Source organism: Pinus tabuliformis, chromosome 1_2, assembly GCF_031772625.1.
Source record: "Pinus tabuliformis cultivar Carrire ecotype Pingquan chromosome 1_2, CPIR1, whole genome shotgun sequence".
Lineage (NCBI taxonomy): Eukaryota > Viridiplantae > Streptophyta > Pinopsida > Pinales > Pinaceae > Pinus > Pinus tabuliformis.
Window position 1 is genome coordinate 1,327,477,728 of NC_142298.1, and position 24,976 is coordinate 1,327,502,703.

Below are 24,976 nucleotides of genomic sequence, written 5' to 3' on the forward strand. Positions count from 1 at the left end.
GGCCTTGGTGATGCCAATGGAGTACTTTGACTGCTAGTTTGACTAGTAGCAGACAAAAGAGAAGTCAATTCCATGAATGCCTCCCAAGATAGGTTAACATGTGAAAGATGATGTAGAAAAATGACTTTGACCAAGCCATGATGAAATAGATTTTCTTGGTGATCTTTCTCTTTTCTTTGTACCTTCTCTATCATCTTGACAAGGCTTATGTACAAGTAGTGAGGTAGGTTTAGAGGTTTGATTGTTGTGGAATGCATCAGTAACCTTATGTGATATTGATATAGTCTTGAAAACCTCCCCTCACAGGTAAAGTACCTCATGATCATCTTCATTAAAGGAGCATACCTTTCAAGCAATTGTCTTAAGGGGAAAATGTGTGTAGGAACATTTTTGTAATATGGATTTAGGAAAACATTGTAATTCTCAATGTCCAAATCCATCCCTTTAAACCAGATTTCTCCATGGTTAGGGATACCAGTGGCTAAGGCTATGGAATCTTCTGAGATGGTGAATTCAACCCCTACTATGTTGGCCTTATCCCTCCTAAAATTGGTGGAAAATAGGCTTGTTAATTTGGCATGGGAACCTCCCTCTTGAATCCTTTCAAGAAAACGCAACCCACATCTTGAAAGGATTTCTTGATGAAAGATGAGGCCATGATCTCTTGGACCTGAGTGGGCTCATACCTAGAAACTTTCCCTCCTTTGTTGTACTTTTTCTTCTCACTTTCCATGGTTTCATTCTGCATGATAAAACCCTAGCTTGGTAGGGAGGAAAGATAGGGTATGATTTGGGAAAATAGGGGAAATGGGATAGTTGTGTTGAGGGAAGTGAATGGAGGAGTTAGGGGTTATGTAAATTTATGGTAAAATTTTAGGGGGTATGGATAAATGTTAGGGAGTGTAGGGAGGTGTAATTTCTTGAAAAGAGTGAAGGAAAGGTGTGAAAAAGTCCAAAACACAGTCCTAGCCTAGGAATTTTCCAAAAGCGTAGTGTAGGCTAGGGTTTGTAGGGAAAATGAGGGAGATGAAGGGAATGGGTATGGGAAATGTTTAGGGGAGGTATTTGAGGTGTGGTTGAGGGTGATAAATTAGAAAACCTAGGTGTTTTACCACTGTGATGAAGCAAAAACTCATAGAAACCAAAAGCATGGTGAAACCTTAAGAGAGGAAATTTCACTGAGTTTCTTAAGAAGAATGATGCATAAGAGGTGCCAAATGTTCACTTACTTTCCAAGGAGATGCTAGAACCTATAAATGTTGAAAATAACCCTTTATGATGCTTGTTTGGCCTCCAAATTCAAAAGTGTAGCGTAGAAGCTAGAAGCACAATATAGGAAGCAAAAGCCAACAAAGGAGGTAAAAAAGCGTTTTGAGGAGAAATTTTGATGCTCTGGTGGCTAGGATGGATCTCAATGACGGAGAGGTGCTCAATGAATATGAAATGAGGAATTAGAATTCTTGGATCATCTTCTTATAGCTCAAAAGTTTATTTTTTTCTTAGGTCATGAATTGACATCACGTCTTTTTGAGAAATGAACGATAGGATAGTGTACAACAGCTTTGTAACTTAATTAGACAAAGTTACATCTTTATTGAGTGGTAAATTTACCTTTTAAATATTTTGAAAACACCTTTCCCTAATTACTAACTCCCTTGATGATGACTATGGTGGTGACATGACTCCTTTGTGACTTATGATGACATGACCTAATGATGACACCAAATGCATATGTAATACCATGATTAAAGACCTTTGAACCTTTGTAGTATGCATTATAATGATATGACAACCTCCAATGGTGACCAAAACACTCTTTTGATGACTCACAAGGAGTGATGACAGGACCATGACAACATTTTATGACCATGAGCATGGAGAGAGTAGTAATAAGACCTAGACACTGACCAATGATCAAATTTTATTTGAAAAATTATTTGAAAATATAACAATTTGACCTAATAACCCTATAAACCACATGGAAAGAGTACATTTGATCACTGGTGACTCATAGACACTAACAACTTGAATTTATTCTGGAAGTTTCCCTTCATTCTCTAAAGGGTACCAAGGATCTAGAGACAAACATGCTAAAAATTATTCAATTTCTGGCTCAAATGGCTGCTTCTCATCAGTTGTAGTCCATTGGATCTCTTGTTATTTTACTGCTTCTTGGGATGCAACTCTATCCTTGGTGGCTATTATGGAACTAGGACAAGGGCTTGAGAAGACTCTTATAGGGGCATATCCTTTTCTTCCCAACAAATGCTTGAGCATCATTTTAGTTCCTTTGCTGGTCTAGAGCTCTTGCTTCACAAATGGATTAGTATTGAGACTCTTACATTATCCAAAAAGAATTGAAATTCATGCATCCTATATGATTTTAATATGCTTTTAACCGTGCATCTAAGAATGAATGAAACTATCATGAGTTTGTCTAAACTTTCAAAATAAGCACCTATGTATACCTCCCCAACAATGATGCCAAAATGTTGGGTGATTTAATTGTGAGTTAAATCCATGTCATTAAATTGTCAACCTGGGGTTCATGAACTAATGAGGTATTCGTGTACTATATGCACTAGGTGATTATTTCTCATAATAGATTAACCTAAAGCAAGAAACTTGAAACTAATTACAAATCAAATAATGAAAAGTAAGTGCACACGTTCTCTCTCAAGCATGTTCTCTCTCAATCACTTTCTCTCTCAAAGAATAGATCTACGAAAACCAACAATTCTAATCTAAACTATGAAATTAAAAAGTAATTTAATCTAGTAGTATATGAGATTACTAATATGAGATTACTAGTGTGATATTATTAGTGTGTCAATCCAATCCAAACATAAGGAAATTAAATCAATCTTAACAAAACAACATTAATGAAATAAACATAAAATCATATAATCAAAATAACATTAAAAAAAAAAACTAAACTAAACTTGCATACATGAAATAACATCAATATTTATAACAAAGGAAAGAGGTGTGCAAGCTGCGTTGATGGGCCCTCCACTCCTCAGCAAGCAAACCAAACGATTATCAAAGCTTGGAGATCAAAGAAACAACGTGTCTTCCATAAAATGAAGTTGGAGAAAGTTCCAAAGATATTACAATAATTAAAATTTATTCCTCTCTATCCTCACTTTACAAATTACATTAATCATTTCTTCTCCATTATTCTCTATTCTATAATATATCATATCTTTGAAGGAACACCTTTGAATGAAGGATGCACTCCTATTTATACAAAAACTTAAGATAACTAATCAATAAATGTAGATCCACAAATCTCTCCTAGATCCACAATTATCTCTTGTGGTTACAACCAATTACCTAAAAATATGAGATACAAATCCTCTCACACATCTTTAGGAGACACATATCAAAACATCCATGATTCTTCTCCTTTGAATGTGCTTAGTCAATGATCCAAATCTTCTACAAATATTCCACAAATCTTCATGAGTTGAAATTGAAATTCGAATTTGTGGTTGAGTGGCCAAATAAGACTCTTCTAGAATCTTCAAATAGGCCTACAACATCATAAAACTAATCCCACTTTTAGATATATGTGAAAACATGCTAATTTCCTAATATTTAATAATAATTTCTCTTCAAATACTCAAAACAAATGAATTGGAAAATAATAATTATAAACCCATATGATCATGCAAATGGTATTAATGTAGGGTTATGGAACTGCAGAATATGGTAAATAACTACGAAATATGGTAAAATGATAGAAATGAGGGTGAAATAGGATGATAATTTGGAGGCCCAACAAGGGCCTCTTGCTTGAATCTCTGCTAATGGATGATTTTGCTACGTTGTGTCAAGGTCACGTCCCCACTCTATGTCATCCCAATCAAATCTTAAGGGCTCCTTTATAATTTCATCGCGATGCACCCGTTAGGGTCACTATCGCGGGCTTATGTGTTATGTGGGCTCCACTGGTGGCCAATCACAATGCTCCCCACTACCTTTCTGCTCCACGCCATGTGTGCTCGATACTCTCTATGGAGGCTCCACTATGCATTTGTTGTGCTTGGCTACTCTTCCAAACTTGCCTATGCTCCAAAAGGGTCTGCTACCTCATTAGCTCTTCTAACTTTGACTTGGGGTTACCTAGGCTTTGAATGACAATAAGTTATGATCCAGAAGGCATTTGCGGACTTCAATATACCATTGGAAATATTATTCAAAGCACAATCCAGCTATGCAATTTCCAAGAGTGTCTATGTTAAACTCCAGAGGCAGAAATTCCTACAAAGCATGCTACTCCCCAACCATCATAGTCATCATATTATGACTTCTCCACTAAGCCTACTACTATGATGATTCTCTTCAAGAGACTGCAGCAACCATGGGACTCCCCCTGAGCTTGACCCCAATGCTAGTTTGGTTGACATCAATGCAAACACATAGGATGCCACTAGCCATTCAAATAATGACAACTACCCAACATAAGTTTCATTTATTAACAACAACTATCATCATCTTATTGAATGTGCATGGTAATGTGTGATAAATTACCTTGAGAAAGGAAACTGTGTTTTTTGAAGGATGTGTAACACAAGATGTTGTATGTAGAATGTAGGATGTGAAATGTTGACCGAATGGGACACAAGGAAATGGGTCAAACATCACTTCTTTGCATAGTCAGCAAAGTGAATTTATGACAATAGGTTAATTGTATTATTAACAAGTGAGCAATGCGAGGGGTGGAGATATGATGTAAGATGTAAGATCTCACAAGAGTGAGGCCTGCAGAGCACATTCTCTACCTTCACATTACTATATTCATGCGAGATGCAAGATGCAAAGGAAAGTAAGGAAGGTGGCAAAGAAAGTTTCCTTTTGCATCCACATAAGTGTGGCATTACTATCAAAGGGATCACAATAAATAATTAGTTTTTGAAAGGAACACAAAAAGATATCAACAAGACATTTACTGCTATGATGAATGTATAGAGTTGTATTGTTTATGATGAATGTGCAGATAAAATACTTGAGTATACTAACAAGCATAGTGAGTTGATCTAAAGAGCATACTAGTGAGCATAGTGAGTTTATCCAAAAGAGCATACCAACAATCGTGCACAACAACAACAAAAGAATGATTTCATTGCATTTAATCAATTAATTGCAAAAATTAAAAGAAAAAGTAGAGATACTTTGAACTCATATCTCATCCAAGGGGTTGTTGAATGTTAGCAACCTAAATAAAAGAGGCTGAAGGAGAAATGCAAACATAAAGAGGCTCAAGCAAGACATTAGGAAGGAACCTGGGACTGAGAACAAGAACAATAATGAATATATAATCCATGGCCTAGCCCAAGCCAAGAGTCACAAATGATCGGTACAACTCTCAAGGGGGGATGAAAATGAAGAGAAGGGTTAAGCAAAATTTTCCTCCACATGTCGAGTGCCATGTACATATGCAATAGAAGACAAGTGCTAATTACACATGAGCATAACTAATATAATAGTTTATTTAGTGAAACATAAATGGTATAGGAAAAATGATAAGTAAAAGAGAGAAAATTGTAAGGATACAATTTATTTTAAAGTTTATAAACCTGGTGAATCTTACTAATTGCTAACATGCAAAGTATAAAATGTTTGAAGATACTTTTGTAAAAATATTCAAATTTAGAATGATTTTATATAGTGTTTGAAAAATTTTGGCAATTTTTAAGATAAAACAATTTTATACTATAATATTTGGGCAAATCATTTTTAGAAAAAAAATGGAATTTGGCGAATATTTGTTTTGGAAAAAACATGGAAAATTAGCCCACCTGCAAATATAACTCAAACTAATATTAATACCAGTTTGTATCATTACTAAGCTTAAACATATGAAATTATGTGTTTGATAACTAGTGTAGATTAATCTTAAGAACAGATCTAACATGAGCCGAGATGGATCAAATTTCTTCACATGTAAACTTATTTAGAGTGCAAAATACAATGTGTAATTTTTTATTTTACCAAATAGTAAAATATTGAGACCATACATAATTGACATTAAAAAAAATTACATAACATGCACATCAAGATATTTTATAACACAAATTAAAATGATTTTTTTATTATTAATATATTTTCAAGTATACCTCTTATTAAAATATTTTATTAACAACCCACATTGAATATTTTACTATATGTAACATTAAAATATTTTCTTTTAACAAACTTTTTTATATATAGATATATATGAACTTGTTATCCGCATAAATTATTAACATGGATTTTCAATAGTTTATTTAAATCTCCTGTTAAAATAATTTTGAGAAGCATAAAGTTTAAACATCTTACTCACACTTTTTTCTTTTACTTCTATTTACTTTACATGTATAGCATATTCATTTTTTATTATAGCCAACATTATTTTTCTATTTAGTGTTTATTTTATTTTTATTTATTTTAAGAGGGACACGTGTCAACTCCACCTTGAGGAAAAACATACTTACACACTCCCTTTATATTGGGTTGTAGAATAAGCATCTTACTCAATAAAACAAAAAAAAACTTTATATATATAGATATATATTCTAACCGAAAACTTTACACAACTTTACCTAAAATGATTAATATATATTTATCTTAGAATACTAAGTAATGAAAAACGATAACCCATTTCCTTTGTCCCCACCCCCTTAATAAAAGACTTAGAAAAATATATAGCCCTTGGTACACTCCATTATTCAATCCCTAATGTCTTCATAATGTTGATATGTTTCATATCTTAAAGCCCATGGTGAATAAACTTAACACTATGTCACCTTCCTAACAAACCAAATGACCAAATTAAGATACGCCATCATTATAAGTACCTTATGAGGATTTTGCTATTCTCATCTCATTGATTAACTTCAATTTTATTAATCATTTGATTTTTTCATTCATGTGTTTTGGCATTCAAAATGATACTTTAGTAAACGCATTTAAAATGCTAATCAAATATAAAATTGGAAGGAGGTGACACTAGTGGAGATTTAATCATTGATACTTACACCAAAAGAGGTGAATTTGAAAAAGAAAATGATGTATTTAGTAAAAGCCAAATGAAGGCAGGCCACATGTTTGTACAGATGTTAACTTTTGTTGGGGTGGGCCATGGGTCATGTCAAGAATATCATCATAGCAAACGACACTCACATCTTGAATTTAACTAAAGTCATAAAGAAATACAAAGCAAATAACGTATTATCGTTAAGGGTGCACAACACTAGAAGATCATTGGGTGGTACAAATAACGAGGGCCCTAACATCAATGTCATAATTGAAGTTTATCTATAAACTACAACGGTTGATTGCACCAAAGAAAAAGAAAATAAAAGAGAACCAAACCCGGATTTCAAAAGGGACTTTAAAGCAATTTAGTAACAAAGTAGAGGTGGATCCCATATAAGAAAGAGAGAGGAAGATGTGCCTTTCTCTTTCTATAGTCACTTTCTAGGGTTTGGGGAAATCTAAAGCTCTATGCATGGTCAGATCCTAAGGTTTAGGGAAATCTTAATAGGGTGGAGAAAGTGAGAGGAAAATGTCAATGCTATTCTTATATGATTAAGATGGAAAGGAAAGTGAAAGAAAGAATTACACTTATGTGATTTTAAAAGAAAGGAAAGTGAAAATAAAATGTTAATATTAAGATTATTATAATTGTGAGTAAAATTAAAGTATGGTTAAAATAGTTTAGAAATAAATACAGGAAGAGATAAACGGAACTTTCTACCAGCATTATCATAGAATTTTTGATGATCCTATAGAAAATGGGCTATAAGGCCCACATATAAACAGAACAGCTTTTGTATTATCATGTATATATATCCACTACTTGGACATGAGTAACAACTCTTTTTTTTGGTAACGTACAGTTTTTTTTGTTGCTCTGTGCGTAGAGCAGGACTTAATTTTTGATCTACTTTTTCAGTTACAACTAGTACAGACTTTGTGGACTCCCTGGGTGGAGATATTATAGACAAGCCTTACGATCTATAGATTGTGAACTCGTCGGGCTTCTTAGCCTCCATATGAATATGCACTTGGCATCTACAAAATGTAATTTCTTTATATCAATAGAAATTACGACTTTTTTCCATGGAAAAAAAAATAGAAATAAATATATTAAAATAATTATAATATTGTATAAATAAATATAATTTTTAAATATTTTATAAATTATTAAAATAATAATCTATTATATTATTAATAAAATAAATTATAAATAATTTTTACTCAGAGTAATTATAATATGATATTAAAAAAGGGAAATCCCACATCGTCTTGAAAACCAAATGTTTAACGCAGGTTGCGTATTAACTATGATGGGATGGCATTAACCAAGAAATGGAAAATCATAATCCATCTAACAAATACTATGATGGGATGGCATTAACCAAGAAATGGAAAATCATAATACATCTAACAAATAATAAATAATAGAGCGGTGAATTCAAAACCATGTTCTTATCCTAAAGTATGGAGTTGTTTTCATCATTATAGTGTAGGTTTAGGGCTTTAATGCCAATAAATTTAGGCGTAAATTTTATGTTTTTTTTATTTGATTCAATTAATTTTTTATTTTTTTTTAATTTAGAAAATTTTTTATCTTTATATTTATATTTAATATAAAGGTGAAAGGTGAATATGCATGGTGAAGAAACGATATAAGAAAGAGAGGGTGTCACATTTTGTCTCTAAATACAATTTAACTGAAGTTTTAACCAATCGAAAATTATTTTTATTTAATTTTAAAATTAGGTTTTATTTAATTTTAAAATTATTTTATTAAAAATCATTGAAGTTCAGCGTTATAATTTAAAATTATAGATATAAAAATATTTTTATTTATATATTTTTAACTATGGTGAATCTATAATATGTTAGATTAATTTGTGAGAGGTTTAGGATACTAATAATTTATGTCTTAGCAAGAGTTGAGACATTATCAATAACTTATAACTTAGTAAGAGTTGAGACATCATATGAGTGGGAGCATCTATTCCTCTAGCCTTATCACAACAAGTTATTACAAATCATGAAAAGAAGATTAATTATAATAAGATAAATCGCAAAAATGAGATTGTACTAACTCTAATTATAATTCATTTTTGTCTTATAAATAATAAAGTTTGATGACTTTATTGGTAAAATCACACACACATGCATTTGAATTTGTGATTTATCGTAGGAAGAGATTTAAAAACTTTAGCTCAAACTTTAAAATGATTTTAAAAAATTATATATATTAAATTATATATTTCTAAAAATATTTAAATGAAGAACCTTGCTATTGGAGGAATGTTGTTGAATCTTTAAATCGACCTTCAAATCCTATTTACAATATTATGAATACAAGACTAATGCTCTTCCTATGGCTAGCGCGAATGGAGGGAGCGACACTCTCTCCTACAACAGGATTGTTGCACACGACAACACTTCAGGTCAACCCTCGACAACCATCCCCAACCCTTTAGGTTCCACTCTTAGTGGAGCCTAGCCCAACCCCCAATATTATGGAAAACAAAGAGGAAAATGGAAGTTTGGAAACTATTTTCTAAAAGCTGCAACAAACCCCAAATTTGAGGTTCATTCAAGCCACATAGGTGAATATATTTAATATATGTGGGATCAATTGCTTAATGGGAATTTTTTGGCGATTTGGTCCTAGGAAAAATCTCTTTCTCATTGGATCCAAACCAAATGGAAGCTTGAGAGTGGGATGAAGCTTAAACTTGGTGCTAAGGGGTTATTTACTACTGTCTTCACCAGCTTAGAGGACCAAACAAGGGTTTTTGAAAATGGGCCCTAATTTCTCATTTCAACGAGGCTTTATTTATGATTATGGATGGAACACCTTGTCTTGGACAAGGAGGATTTTATGACATCTCTAGTATGGATAAGGATGTACTCATTTCCGCAGGAGTTTTGGGATGAAGAAACCCTTGTTGATATCAAAAACACGCTCAAAACATTTGTAAAAACCTCTAAAGTGACCAAAGTAGATAGGTATGTTTCATATGCTTGCATCTGCCAAATGGTTATAGACCAATCACCCTATATAATGTCATTTACAAATTCATCACTAAAATTATTGCAAACGGGCTTAAGTCATTCCTCCCTAACATCATCTCTCTGGAACAAGTGGGCTTCAATAAATGGAGGCAAATTTTGGATGGAATTATGGTAGCTCACAAACCCACTCCCTAAGGATTACAAAGAAATTTGGTATGATTCTCAAGCTTCATCTCTCTAAAGCTTTTGACAAGCTAAGTTGAAAGTTCTTAAGAAACATCCTTAGAGATTTTGGCTTCTCTAGTGAATGGGTTGACTGGATTGAAAATATCCTCTCTTTTGCCTCATTTTCTATCTTGGTCAATGGTTCCTCCTCAGCGCCCTTCACTTCATCTTGTGGAATCGGGTAAGGGGACCCTCTTTCATCTTTCCTCTTCATTATTGTAGTGGAAAGGGTGCTCTAAAAAATCCACAAATATTGAGAAAATGCTTCAAGGTCTTAGGTTGTTTGGAGATGATCTTCTCCTCACTCATCAACAATTTTTAGATGACATCATGGTTATGGGAACTCCAATCATTCATGAAGCACATGAATTCTCAAAAATCCTAGAGCAGTTCTCTCTAGCCTCAAGTATGGATGTCCACAAGACTGAATCATAGGTCTACTTCTTAATCACTCCCTTGGTTATCCGAAGACACATAGCTCGGATCCTGGGCTTTAAAATTAGCAAAATTCCCTCAAAATATCTTGGTGTACCTGTAGTTATTATTTCCCTCAAATGGAGCCTATAGGAAGACCTAATAATCAAGCTCAATAACAAATTGGCTGGATGGAAGTTCAAATCTCTCATAAGAAAGGGTCAATGTGTACTCCTTAAAGATGTATTAAGTGATCCTTATATACCTCTTCAACAATGATGGCCCCAACCTCAATTTTATAAGAGATTGATTGTGTTCAAAAAACATTCATGTGTTGAAAAATGCAGCAAGAAATTCTCAATTTGATTTTGCCTTGATTAAATTGAGAAAATTTGAATTTCCACATCAGCAGACAACTTTCATTAGGGGAGTTTTGAGGTCTAAAATAGGCCTCCTAAAGAAATTATAAAATAATAGTGGAAATAATAAAATAATATTAGATTAGATTACATCATCAAATTTTAGAGAACAAAAAAAAAAAAACTATTTTTTCAACTTGTATTCTTAACTTATCTCCCTATGGGTTTACTCAAATTTCTAGCAGAAACATTCGTTGGATACACAAATTGATTCCTCATCCAAGGTGTACCCATGTTTCATAATTTGGATGGACCTTGCTACATGAAAAATGAGAAATACATGAAAAACGTGATCGCAATCACATTTTTCATGTATTTATCATTTTTCATGTAGCAAGGTCCATCGAAAGTATGCAACATGGGTACTCCTTGGATGAGGAATCAAATTTGTCCTCCAACGAGTAATCTCACTCAAAATTTGAGTAAAACCTTAGGGAGATAAGTTGAAAATAAGAGTTGAAAAGGTAGTTTTATTATTTTATTATCTTTTAATCCTTTTACTTTTTTACTCCAAAAATGGTGAATCATCCCCCATGGTTGATATCATCATATTTAATCTTATTGGTTCTTATAAAGTTTATTTTGGTTATACATTTTTCTTAGGAGGCCATTTTTAGACCTAAAATTTCCCCTCATGGATGATGTTAACTTGTGTGACATGACTTGTGTCACCCAGTTTACTCAGTAAATTCGAGTTGGAGGAGTTAGAGTTCAATTAAGCATGTGTGATTGCTAATTTATAGAAATCAAGGTCAGTTATCTAAGGTTGTTTTAAGTTAAACTAGTTCTAACTTTTGGAGGAACATGTTAGAGCCTAGATTTGCCTCAGGCTGAAAAGACAAGGTTCTAGGTCCACATCAAACCACGCTCAGCCTCGTAGCTAGCCCTACGAGGACATGAGAGGGCTCTCTCTGGGTCGATCTTGGCAAAAGACAAGCGATGGGGCTCGAGATGACTGAAATAAAAGCTAATTTTAGGCTAGGTATGAAGTACAAGGGTTTAATTTGAGTTTTTGAGGGTTTTGTGTTGGAACAGGGAAAGGAAAATTGGGCTCGGGGATGAGGCACAGTTTCTGCGGAGTTCTGATTGGGGCAAGGAAGGCAATCGTTTTGATGCTTTAAATTGACTGAATGAATAGATCGGACTGGTGAGGAGCTAAGGAGAGCAAGTGTGTCTCAAGAATTCTCCTTAAACAGATGAAAACATGGAAATTTAAACAAATTCAAAGGCAGATCATAACAGTTAATGGATTCCACCTTAATCACTCATTTGTTCAAATTCAGAAGAAAAGAGAGGAAAATGATACACATAACACTACTGAACTTACAATTACTTAGAGAAGCACACCATCAAAACATAAAGCCACATGGATCCCAAACAGTGCTGCAAAACCCTGGTCTTTCCTTGGCCAAAAATGCAGAGATAGAATGTACAATGATATGCCAAAGCAATCCCAAGTGTCCAACCCTGAGAATGACTTAGAAATTACATAATATAGACAAGCCAAACCTATTCCCTTGCCTCTAGGGGTTGAGCTCATCATTCTAGGAGTTGTTTCAACCAATTCTAAACAAAGCACTAAAATCTAGGCAATCAAACAACTTGCCTCTATAAGGTAGGAAACTAATTCATTCATTAAATTTTCACTTTATATCATGTTTATCCAATTATATCAAGATAGATCAAAAATTACATCAAAAAGAAAAACTAGTCAAATTGGCCGAATTTCCTAGCTGGAAGGTAAAAATTGAGCAAAACTCCTCTGTGCGCCGCGCCCAAATTCTCTATGCGTCGCGCCACTTTGGAGCTGCTTTTGAGGCACTTCCTGAAGTCCAAATTGAGCCCAAGTGTGCTTGTTGGAAAGCCCTACCTATCTTCTTTCCAACCCAAGTGGAATTTCTGAATTTGGTGCCCATTTGCCCCTCCAAAACTTCAATCTCCCAAGACTACTTCCTGTGTGTCAAAATAGGGGCAGTGAGGTCATTTTTTGAGTGTTTTTGACCTCCTAGGGACTCAAAACTTGCCCAAACTTCTTGGCCATGCACCAGTAGTCATGATTTTTCATGCCAAATCCAAAAATATCAAGTTTTCCTTCAGAGGATGTCCCAATCATAAGCGCGCGCCAAGTGGCGCGGCGCACTGGGCAGAAAAGCCTGTTTTTGCTCAAAAATGTCTAGGTCCGCACTTTTTGTGAGTATTTCCTGCGGTCCTGCACCCATTTTTCATGTACCCAGTGGACTTGACCTCACCTTTTCTTTGTGACAGGTGCGGACCCCTAAGTGCGCTGCGCCACTACTCAGGTGCGCCGTGCCTTTTTGAAGAAGAATTTTGGAGGCCGTCCCGGTGTGAAAATTGGGCGTGGGATAGCTCGTTAGAAAGGTATTTGAGACTAATTTCCAACCCAACTAGAATTTTTCAATTTGGAGTTAAATTGTCCTATCAAAAATCAAATCTCCCAAGACTGGTCAAAATGTGCCAAATGAGGCTGCCTAAAGGCAGAGTACTGTTGTAGTCAACTTTTAAATGCCTTCCGCAACTCCAAATGGAGCTCATGATAGCTCATTGGAAAGAAAGTTTCATCTAGTTATCATTTGAATCATCAAGTAAGTCATTTGACCAAGAAAGTTAGGAGACAACGTGATTTTCCCAAGGTCACTTCAGAGGTGCATCAATTCTCCCGAGGCAACTGTATTTTTGACATTTCTCTAAAACCATGACACCTGTGTAAAAGTTTAAGGAGTTTTTTCTTCCTTGGCCTATTTTGGACAAAAACCTCTCTTAGTTTTCCCAAATTCATCTTTAATTGCTCAGAAACATCATTGGAGTAAAACCTATCCCGATGTGTGGAACAGGGGATTTGTCAAAATGAAGCGAAATGAAGGGGATAAGGGGCTTCTAAATTCTTGGGAAAATTCTTGGAAGTAGGGAGGGATGTCGGGAAGTAGGGGAAAGTGGAATTTCCAAGATTGACTGAGGGTAAGGGGTCCAAAAGGGCAAAACACAGGCCTAGCCTAGAAAATTTCCAAGTTGTAGCAAGAAACTAGGGTTTTGGCAAAAATGAGGAATTCGGGGGATCTCAGTGATGGGAAGTGTTTAATAAGGTACATTAAGGATAGGGGAAGGTGTATGAACATCAGGATACAAATTTTTCTAATGATTTGACCATCCAAGATAAATTAGCTTCAAAACCCTAGGAGAGGGAAATGACCTTACCTAGGTGCAACTGAAGCATGAACAAGATGTAAAATGACCCATTGGAACTTGACATGATGATGACAACCCTCTGAATGATCGTACACTCAGCTGAATGGTGACATGGACCAAAATTTGGACAACTTTGGAAGGAGAAAAAGCAAACCCTAGACCCAATACCTAGTGACCAAATTTTGCTTGAAGACTCACTGAAATGACAAAATTTGACCTTGAAACCTTAAAATCACTTTGTAAGAGCAAGTTTGATCACTGGAGGAAGGTTGGAAAGACTGACACTAACAGAACAAATGGAGGGTCAAGTTGTGTAGTGTGACTTCAATCAAACTCAGTGATCATTTAGTTAAAGGATCAATCAACCTAAAATAGCTAGTGCATGCAGAGAAATTGAGTTCTCTAGGCTTGGTGGATATTCCAACTCAGTGATCATCAAGGATAAACTTTGAAGTATCAAGATGCAGAAGAATGACACTATAGCGCAATATCTGAGCAGTTTCACACAATATCATGGTGAACTGGACGAGGTTGTTGTTACTGTCCCTGAAGATGACTTGGTAAGCATAACCCTTATGGGCCTTCCCAAGAGTTGGCATGGCTATCAATATTCGGTAAATGGGAGGGGGAAACTACCGAACTGGGAGCGTTTATGTTTTGATTTTGTACAAGAGGAAATAATGCAGAATACTAGAGATGGGATTTCATCAAAGATTAAGAAAAATTTGCATAGGCTAGAAAGGCAAAGAAGGGAAAAGGGAATAAATCCCAATCCAAACAAGAATCCAATCAAGGGAGCAAGGAGAAATATTTGTCAAAAGTTAAATGCTTCCATTGTCACGAATTCAGGCACTATGCCACGAAGTGTCCACATAAGAAGACAAGCAAGAAGACCTCAAGAGGAACATCAAGTGAAGCCTTGCCTTCACTCAAGCTTGACTTTACCCTCATTGCATGCATGGCTAGCACAGTGATGGGGAGCATGTGGTACTTGGTCTTAGGTGCATTGTTCCACATAGCGGGGAATAGAGACTTTTCCAATGACCTGGAGGAGAAATATTTTCATGTACACATCCAAATGAGGGACGATGGAAGGTATAACATGTTTGGGATTGGTACATTCACCTTTCCAAGGGATTCGGGCTCCCCCTTAGGCTCAAGGATGTCATGTTCATTTCGGGCCTAAAGAAAAATCTCATCTTTGTTGCAGTTTTGGAATATCGTGGTTATGATGTGATCTTCAGGAAAGGAAAGGAATTCCTGATACACATAGCCATGGGATAGGTGAAGTAGATAATGGTTCATGTGAAGAACCTATACAAGCTAGATGTGAAGGATTATGTTGCATTGAGCACAAAGGTAGAGAAGGTGCAAAGCTGTGATGTCGGCGAACTTTGTTGAGAAATGGAAACAAGAAATTCCAGTTTAATTTGTCCTTGAATTAAACTGAGAATTAAAATCGAATTCTATTCTCATAGCAACTTGTAAATAGTTAATTAAGTTTAATTAACTTAATTATCTTAGGAATTTCGAGTTGGAAGTCTTTATGTAGTCATGTATATGTTCTCCCTAAGTTTTAGGGGTCCAGTATGAGTTTAAATTGAGTTGGAAATTAGATCACTCAGTTTACTGAGTTAAGTTCAATTAAATTAGTTCCAAACTGTTTGTGGAACTAATAGAGAGTTAATAGTCATTTGGTGCACTAGTGCATCCACAAGTGTCATTCCAGTTAACTGAATATTCCCTAATCAGAAACTCATGCATGTCAATTCTTAGAAAGACCCAATTGAGACTAGAGTGCAAGGATAATGTACTATTAGTTGTATTATTTACTGGAGTGTAAATATCATGCATTCATCAGAGTTTGATCCTATGTTTGGTTTGCACAGTTTTGGAAGGATGAATTCCATTTAAATATGGGCTATTCATCCTAGGAATCATGCAAAATATTAGGGGCTTGGAGAGTTGTAGAATTGGCTAAGTGTTGGCCAAGAGCTAGCTTGTGAGCTGAGAGAGTTGAGCATACTTGTGTGGAATTTTTCTAGTGAGAACAAGCTTTATATCTTCACTCATATTTCTGCTATATGCAATACAGATAGTGGGGTTTTTAGCAATGGCTTTCCCCATATATATCTTGTGTTATGTGCCATTGATTTATCTTCTTCTTGTTCATATTGTTTTCATCGATCTATTGGCTTCCGTTGGTTGAAATTAGAAATAGATTCTTGTCCTGTATTTTAGTACGTTTCATGAGCTTTTGAATCTACATGATTTTTCTACATGGTATCGAAGTTGAGAACAATATACTAGAGGAAGTTTCGAAGTTTTGTGTTTTGGGTTACAAGTGAGATTCGAATTTTCAATACATACTTCAAGATCGACAGATGGAATTTTATGGTTTGCGGCTCAAGTATGCCTTGGAAAACAACTCAAATTTTATAGCCTGGAGGGACATAATGGAGGCTGCGCTAGAGGATAATGGCTTGAAGGAATTCATTGATCAATAAATTATTATGCTAGCAACATCGGATGCACAGAATTTGGCCGAATGGAAGAAGTGTGTGATGAAGGTGAGGTAGATAATCCTTAAGGGAGTTTGAGACCACTTTGTCTCAAGTCTCCATGGCAAGGAAAATCTGTATTCTATGTGGAAAGAATTGACGGACTTTTATCAGAACAACATTGACTAAAGGAAATTGGCAATGAAGGTCAACATTTGAAAAATCAAAATGGAGAAAGGTGAGACGATTCCAAAATACTTGACCAAGTTCACTCAGTGTCGTGATGAACTTGGAAGTGTTGGAATCACAGTTGCCATGGATCATGTGGTGAGTCTTGCTCTTCTAGGACTCCTAAAGAGTTGGCATAGTTATTAGGACATTGTCAATGGTTGGGAGAAGCTGCCGGATTGGAAACAATTTTGGTCAAATTTGATGTAGGAGGAGATGAAGAGGAACACCGAGGGTGACTCTTCATCAAATACTGATGATGAAGAGAACTGTGCCTTAGCAATTAAGGAAAATAAGGGGAAAGGGAAAGCTTCCCATTCCAAATCGGATTCCTATCATGGAGGTACGAAGAAAGACATGAGAAAAGTTAAGTGCTTTCATTGTCATGAGCTGGGCTATTTTGCTAAAAAAATTCCACTCAAGAAGTTCAAGAAGAAGTCCTCAGGAGGAGCGGCGGGTGAGGCTTTGGCCTCTCAATTCGATTGGACTTTTCCTTTATTGCATGCATGGTGTCATCAATGATGTGAACTGTATGGCACTTAGACAGTGGAGCTTCATTCCACATGACTGGAAATAAAGAGTTATTCAGTGACTTGGAGGAGAAAGATCTCCAAATGCATATAGAGATGGGTGACGGCAGCAAGTTTACTGGATTGGGCACAATTACTTTTCAGAGGAAGCATGGAGCTCCACTCACCTTGAACAATTTCATGTATGTGCCTAGGCTGAATAAAACCTTGGTATCCATTACCATGCTTTAGGATAGAGGGTATGATGTGATCTTCTCGAAAGGAAAGACGTTCCTTTGACACATAGCCATGGGTCAAGTAAAGAAGATATGGATTCGGTTGAAGAATCTCTATAAGTTGGAGGTAGAGAAGTGTGTTTCTTTGAGCATAAAAGTAGAAAGGGTGCAGAGCCAAGATGTTGGAGAGTTGTGGCACAGGCGATTGGGCCACTTGCATCATGGGGCTTTGAAGATATTGTAATAGATCTCTACGAGTCTTGCCAAAGGTACACTTGAACAAGTTGATACATGCAAGGGGTGTACTTTGGGAAAATACTCCAAGTCTTCCTTTCACGACAGAGACAGTCGAGTAGAGACTATTCTAGAGGGAGTCCATTTAGATGTGTGTGGACCATTCTCAATAGCATCCAAGGCCAAACACAGGTATTATGTTATATTTTTTGATGACTATTATCATAAGTGCTGGATATTTTTCATGCAAAAAAAGGATCAAACTTTCACAAAGTTTTGTGAGGTTAAAGCAATGATGGAGAAAGAGTCTGGAATTTTTTTTAAAGCTCTATAGAGTGATAATGGTGATGAGTATGTCTCAAACGAGTTTAAGAACTTCTATACAGCGGAAGGGATTAAACGGAAATTGACGGCACCCCATAACCCTCAGCAGAATGGGGTGGCCAAGAGGAAGAACAAAAGCATAGTAGGGGAAGCAAGGGCAATGTTGCATGACCAGGGACTACCACTACACTTGTGAGCTAAGGCATGCAACCCCAAAGTTTATGTTTAGAACCATAGCCCACATCGGATACTTGAGATGAAAACACCAAAGGAGGCTTATTCGATAAGAGGCCAGATGTTGGTCACATCAAGATTTTTGGGTCATCGGTATATTGCCATGTGAACAAATATGCACGGAAGAAGCTTGAGCCTACAACAGAGTTGGGGATATTTGTGGGGTACACTGACACACCTCACAACTATCGGGTGTACTTTTTGACCAGCAGGATGATAGTGGTTCGTAGGGATGTCAGATTCGATGAGGAGAAGGCCATGCGAGTTTCCCTTGAGAGGGAGCTTGAGCTACATGCAGATGAGGAGCTTTTATCTCCTAAGATTGAGGAGCCTCAGATTGATGTGGAGAAGCCATATGCATAAGATCTAGGAGTGGAGACATCCACTCAGGTAGATTCTTCCAGAGAGGGAAGAAAGCGCACCAAATAGGCTGACAGATTGTTGGATGATGCACAGGAGAATATGGGAGCACCCACTTCTTAGCGCAAGCAGATAATGTCACTTGAGAGGTACACTAGATACATGGCTCTTATGGGCGAATGTGGTGTGACAGAGCCATCTTCCTTTAAGGAAGCAATGCAACAACCAGTTTGGGTTGATGCCATGGTGGAGAAATATGACTCCATAGTTCGTAACTGTGTTTGGGATGTGGTCCAGAGACTAGAGGATAAGTCTATGGTGAGCTCCCGTTGGCTTTACAAGGTAAAGCAAGCTGCAGATGTTAGTGTGAAGAAGCATAAGGCTATATTTGTGGCCCGTGTCTTTTCACAGGTAGAGGATATTGACTATGATGAGACCTTTGCTCATGTTACAAGGTACTCGTTAATTAGATTTATATTGGCACTATCAACATAGATGGGTTGGAAGATACATGAGATGCATGTGAAGACAACCTTCTTTAATGGAATGATATAGGAAGAGGTGTACATAGAGAATCCTAAAGGTTTTGAGACCTTTGAACATGGGTTGCATGTGTGCCAGCTCAAGAGAGCACTGTATGGGCTGAAGCAAGCACCCCGTGCTTGGTACACCATGATAGATAGCTACTTCATCGAGTTGGGCTTCACAAAGAGTGAAGTGAATGTGAACTTGCACGACATAGTGGTGTAAGATAAACTATTGATCATTGTACTTTATGTTGATGATATCATACTGACGGGTGATGATTAGCTAATCAAGTCTTGCAAGGAGGACCTTGCAAGAGAGTTTAAGATGAAGGACATGGGGCTCATGCATTACTTTCTTAGAATGGAGGTATGGCAGGGAGATGGGGAGTTGTTTGTGTCTCAAGGAAAGTATTCCAATGAGGTAATCAAGAGATTCCACATGGTGAGAAGAAAACCCACAAAGACTCATGTAGCAGGTAACTAGAGGAAGTAGGATGCTACTTCAGAGGAAGTAATGGAAGCTATTGCTTACAAGAAGCTTGTGGGTTTATTCATGTACTTGGTGAACACACGACTGAATATGGGCTATGTAGTTAACTAGCTTAGTCAAGCGATGGTTAGGCCTACCAAGTTGTATTGGAAGGCGACAAAGCGTGCGTTGAGATACCTTAGGGGCACTTATCAATATGGATTATGGTTTAGACGTACAAAGGGAGTGAAGCTTCAATGCTTAACCGATGCAGATTGGGCAGGGATTCCATATGACAGGAAGAGCACATTAGTAGGGATCTTTAGTATTGGTTCAGCGAGAGTTTCTTGGTACAAGAGGAAATATAGATCAGCTACACTCAATTCAGCAGAGGCAAAGTACATGGCTATGAGTGAGGCAACATGTGAGGCCATCTGGTTGAGGAAGATCTTGGTTGGTTTGTTTGGTCAGTAGATGGATTCAACTATGATTTACTGTGATAATCAAAGTTGTATCAAACTCTCTGAAAATCCAGTTTTTCATGATCGGTCCAAGCATATTGATATCTGATATCATCATCTCAGAGATTGTGTATTGATGCGAATTATGTTGTTAAAGTAGATGCCCACGGAGGAGCAATATGTTGACATTTTGAAAAAGGAATTATCAAGATGTGAATTCGAGTTTCATAGAGACAAGATCAGGGTAGCTGATAATACCTTTCTTGTTCAGAGGGAGTGTTGAGAAATGGAAACAAGAAATTTGAGTTTAATTTGTCCTTGAATTAAACTGAGAATTAAAATCAAATTCTATTCTCATAACAACTTGTAAATATTTAATTAAGTTTAATTAACTTAATTACCTAAGGAATTTCAAGTTGGAAGTCTTTCTGTAGCCATGTATATGTTCTCCCTAAGTTTTATGGGTCTAGTATGAGTTTAAATTGAGTTGGAAATTGGATCACTCAGTTTAAAGAGTTAAGTGCAGTTAAATTAGTTCCAAACTATCTGTGGAACTAATAGAGAGTTAGCAGTCAATTGGTGCACTAGTGCATCCACAAGTGTCACTCTAGTTAACTAAAGATTCCCTCATTAGAAACGCATGCATGTCAATTATGAGAAAGCCCCAGGTGAGACTAGAGTGTAGGGACAACGTACTATTAGTTGTATTATTTAATGGAGTGTAAATATCATGCATGCATCTGAGATTGATCCTATGTTTGGATTGCGTAGTTTTGGAATCATGAATTCCTTTTAAATACAGGCTATTTATCCTAGGAAATATGCAAGAGATTAGGGGCTTGGAGAGATGTAGAATTGGCTAAGTGTTGGCCAAGATCTAGTTTGTGAGTTGAGAGAGTTTAACATACTTGTGCAGAATTGTTCTAGTGAGAACAAGCTTTGTATCTTCACTCATATTTCTAATATATGCAATACAGATAACGGGGTTTTAAGTAGTGGATTTCCCCATATACATATTGTGTTATGTGTTATTGATTTATCTTATTCTTGTTCATATTTTTTTCATCGATTTATTGGCTTCCACTAGTTAAAAGTAGACATAGATTCTTGTCCTGTGCTTTAGTACATTGCATGAGCTTGTGAATTTATGGGATTTTTCTAAAAAATTTGGCATAGAAAACTTGTCCATTTGCATCATGGCACTTTGAAGATCATGTAGTAGATAATCACAGGCCTCCCCAAAGGAGCACTTAAGTAGAATGATGTATGCAAAGGATATGCTTTGGAGAAGTACACAAAATCCACATTCCATGATTGAGAAAACAAAGCACATGTAGCCTTGGAAAGGATCCACTCTGATGTCTGTAGAATTTTCACAATAGCCTCCAGTTCCATGCACAAATATTTTGTCATTTTTATTAATTACTTCTCACAGAAGTGCTAGATCTTCTTTAGGCAGAAGAAAGATGATACCTTCTCCAAGTTCATAGAATTCAAGGCACTAGTTGAGAAAGAAATGGGCTAGAAGGTGAAGTCTCTCAGGAGCGATAATGGAGGTGGGTACGTGTCAAATGAATTTAAAAGTTTCTATGCAAAAAAAGGAATTCAACGAGAGTTACCAATGCCCCACAACCCACAGCAGAATGGGGTGGCTGAAAGAAAGAAATGTAGCATGATTACACCAGAGGAGGCTTTCTCAAGGAGAAATTAGGATGTGGCACACTTCATGATTTTTGGAGCCTCTATTTACTACCATGTCTCCAAAGAATCAAGGAAGAAGGTAGAGCTAAAAATAGAATTAGGGGTATTTTTGGGTTACACAGAAACTCCCCACAACTACCATGTGTACTTTCCATCCCTCAAAATGACAGTCATGTGAAGGGATGTAAAATTTGATGAGGAGAAAGTGATGTGGTGCTCTCTTGAGAGGGAGATTCAGATCCCACTAGAACAAGATATTTTATCTCCAAAGGAGGAGCTTGAGGAAGTTTTGGAGCAGCTACAAATTAAGGAGTAGAGAGTGGAGACAACCACTCAAGTAAAACCATTCGAAGAAGGAACGAAAAGGACCAGGTAAGATGAGAGAATTGTGTAGGATGTGAGGGAGAATGTGGGTGCTCCTTCAAATCAACATAGGTAGAGAAGGTCACCATATCGGTATACTGGCTACATGGCTCAAATGACTGATATTGTAAAGACTTAGCCATCTTATTTCAGGGAAGAAGTAGAGAAACCTATGTTGGTTGATGCAATGGTGGAGGAATGCAAATCCATTGTAAATAACAATGTTTGGGAAGTGGTCTCAATGCCAACAAACAAAGTAGTTGTGGGTTCGAGATGGATCTTCAAGGTAAAGCATGCAACATACAGAAGAATAGAAAAGTACAAGGCCAGATTTGTGGCCAAGGAGTACTCTCAAGTTGAGGGGATTTACTATGAGGAGAAATTTGCTCCTGTAGCAAGATACTCATCCATTAGATCAATTCTTTCTATGGCTGCACAAATGGGATGGAATATCCACTAGATGGCTGTAAAAATAACATTCCTCAATGGATTTATTGAGGAGGAGTTGTATATCGAGAAACAAAAAAGCTTTGATACTTTTTATCGAGAGTCTCATGTGTGCAGACTCAAGTGAGTTTTGTATGGTCTCAAGTAAGCACCCCGTGCTTGGTACACCAGGATCAATAGTTATCTCACCGGTTTGGGCTTCACCATAAGTGAAGCAGATGAAAACCTTTATCATATCTTGGTAGAAGGTAAGTTATTTATAATTTTCTTATATGTTGATAATTTTATTTTAACTGGTGATGAGCAGTTGACCAGATCTTGCAAGGAGAACCTTGCAAGAGAGTTTGAAATGAAGGACACGGGTCTCATGCACTACTTCCTTGAATTGGAAGTATGACAAGGTGATGGGGAGCTATTTGTCTCTTAAGGAAAGTATGTCAATGAGATACATCAGAGGTTCTGCATGGATAGTTGCAAACCCATGGAGACACCTCTAACAACCAACTGGAGGAAAGAGGATGCCACTTCAGGTGAGGAAGTGGATGCTACATTTTATCGATATTTGGTGGGTTCACTAATGTATCTTATGAACACCTGACCAAATATGTGTTATGCAGTTAACCAGCTGAGACAAGCTATGGTTAGGCCAACCAAATAGGAACTACCTAGTTTGGGCTATCGTACAAATGGATAGAGGGAGTGAAGCTATGTGGCTTCATAGATGCAGATTGGGTGGGGAGTCCATTAGACCGAAAGAGTATAATAGCTAGAATTTTTAGTGTTGGGTTTGCAACTGTTTCTTGGTATAGTGGGAAGCAAAGAGTTATGGCACTCAGCTTAGCAAAAGCATAGTACATGGTTGCTAGTCAAGGATCATGTGAGGCAATCTGGATGAGAAAGATACTTGTTGGATTGTTTGATCAGATTATGGATCCAATTGTGATCTACTGTGGTAATCAAAGTTGCATCAAGCTCTTTGAAAATCTTGTTTTTCACAATCGATCCAAGCATATAGGAATCTAGTATCACCATTTTCGAGATCGTGTGCAGAGACATATAATGTTGTTGCAGTACATTTTGACAGAGGAACAAGATGCTGACATTTTGACAAAGGCCTTGTCAAGAGGGAATTTTTAGTTCCACATGTGTAGGAGAGGGGTGATTGATAATCCATTTCTTGTTGAGAGGGAGTGTTGAAAATTGCAGCAAGAAATTCTCAATTTTATTTTTCCTTGATTAAATTGAGAAAATTTGAATTTCCACATCATCAGACAACATGGATGATGCTAATTTGTGTGACATGGCTTGTTTCAACTAGTTTACTCAGTAAATTATAGTTGGAGGAGTTAGAGTTTAGTTAAGCATGTGTGATTCCTAATTTTTAGCAATCAAGTTCGGTTATCGAAAGTTGTTTCCAGTTAAACTAGTTCCAACTTTTGGAGGAACTAGTGGAGTGTCAAGTTGTGCAGTGGGACTTCAGTGAAACTTAGTGATCCTCCAATTAATTGATCAATCAACCCAAAATAGCTAGTGTATGTAGAAAATTCGAGTTCCCCATGCTTGGTGGATATTCCAAGGTAGTGTAACATCAGTTGTAGGTTAGTCTTGAGTGTACATGTGTTTCTTGCAGTCAAATGATCAGCGTAAGGAATTGCACAATTCAATTTGAGGAATTTCCTAAATAATAGGGGCATAATTCCTCAAGGAACAATGCAACGAAATAAGAGCTCAAGCAGAGGAAAAAATTGACTATGTTTGGGTAAGAGGCCTTCAATGAGAAAATAGATAGTTTATGCACTTACAAGGTGTGCTCAGTTAAGGAAAACAATTGTAATACATCTCTATTCATTTGATTAATGCAAGCAAGCATTGGGGTTTTTATCAATTTTATTTCCCTGGGGAAAATACTTGTTGCATGTGTGTTATTTCTTCTTCCGTGTATGATATTTTTGTTCTAAATTGTGAATTATTGTCCACAAAGCAATAAAGTAGGTTTGTGGCTTGTGATTTTTATTAAAACTTAATGATCAGTTGCAAATATACAAACTAATTTCTACATCTTATAGGGAGGAACTCACCTAGAGAAACAATGCT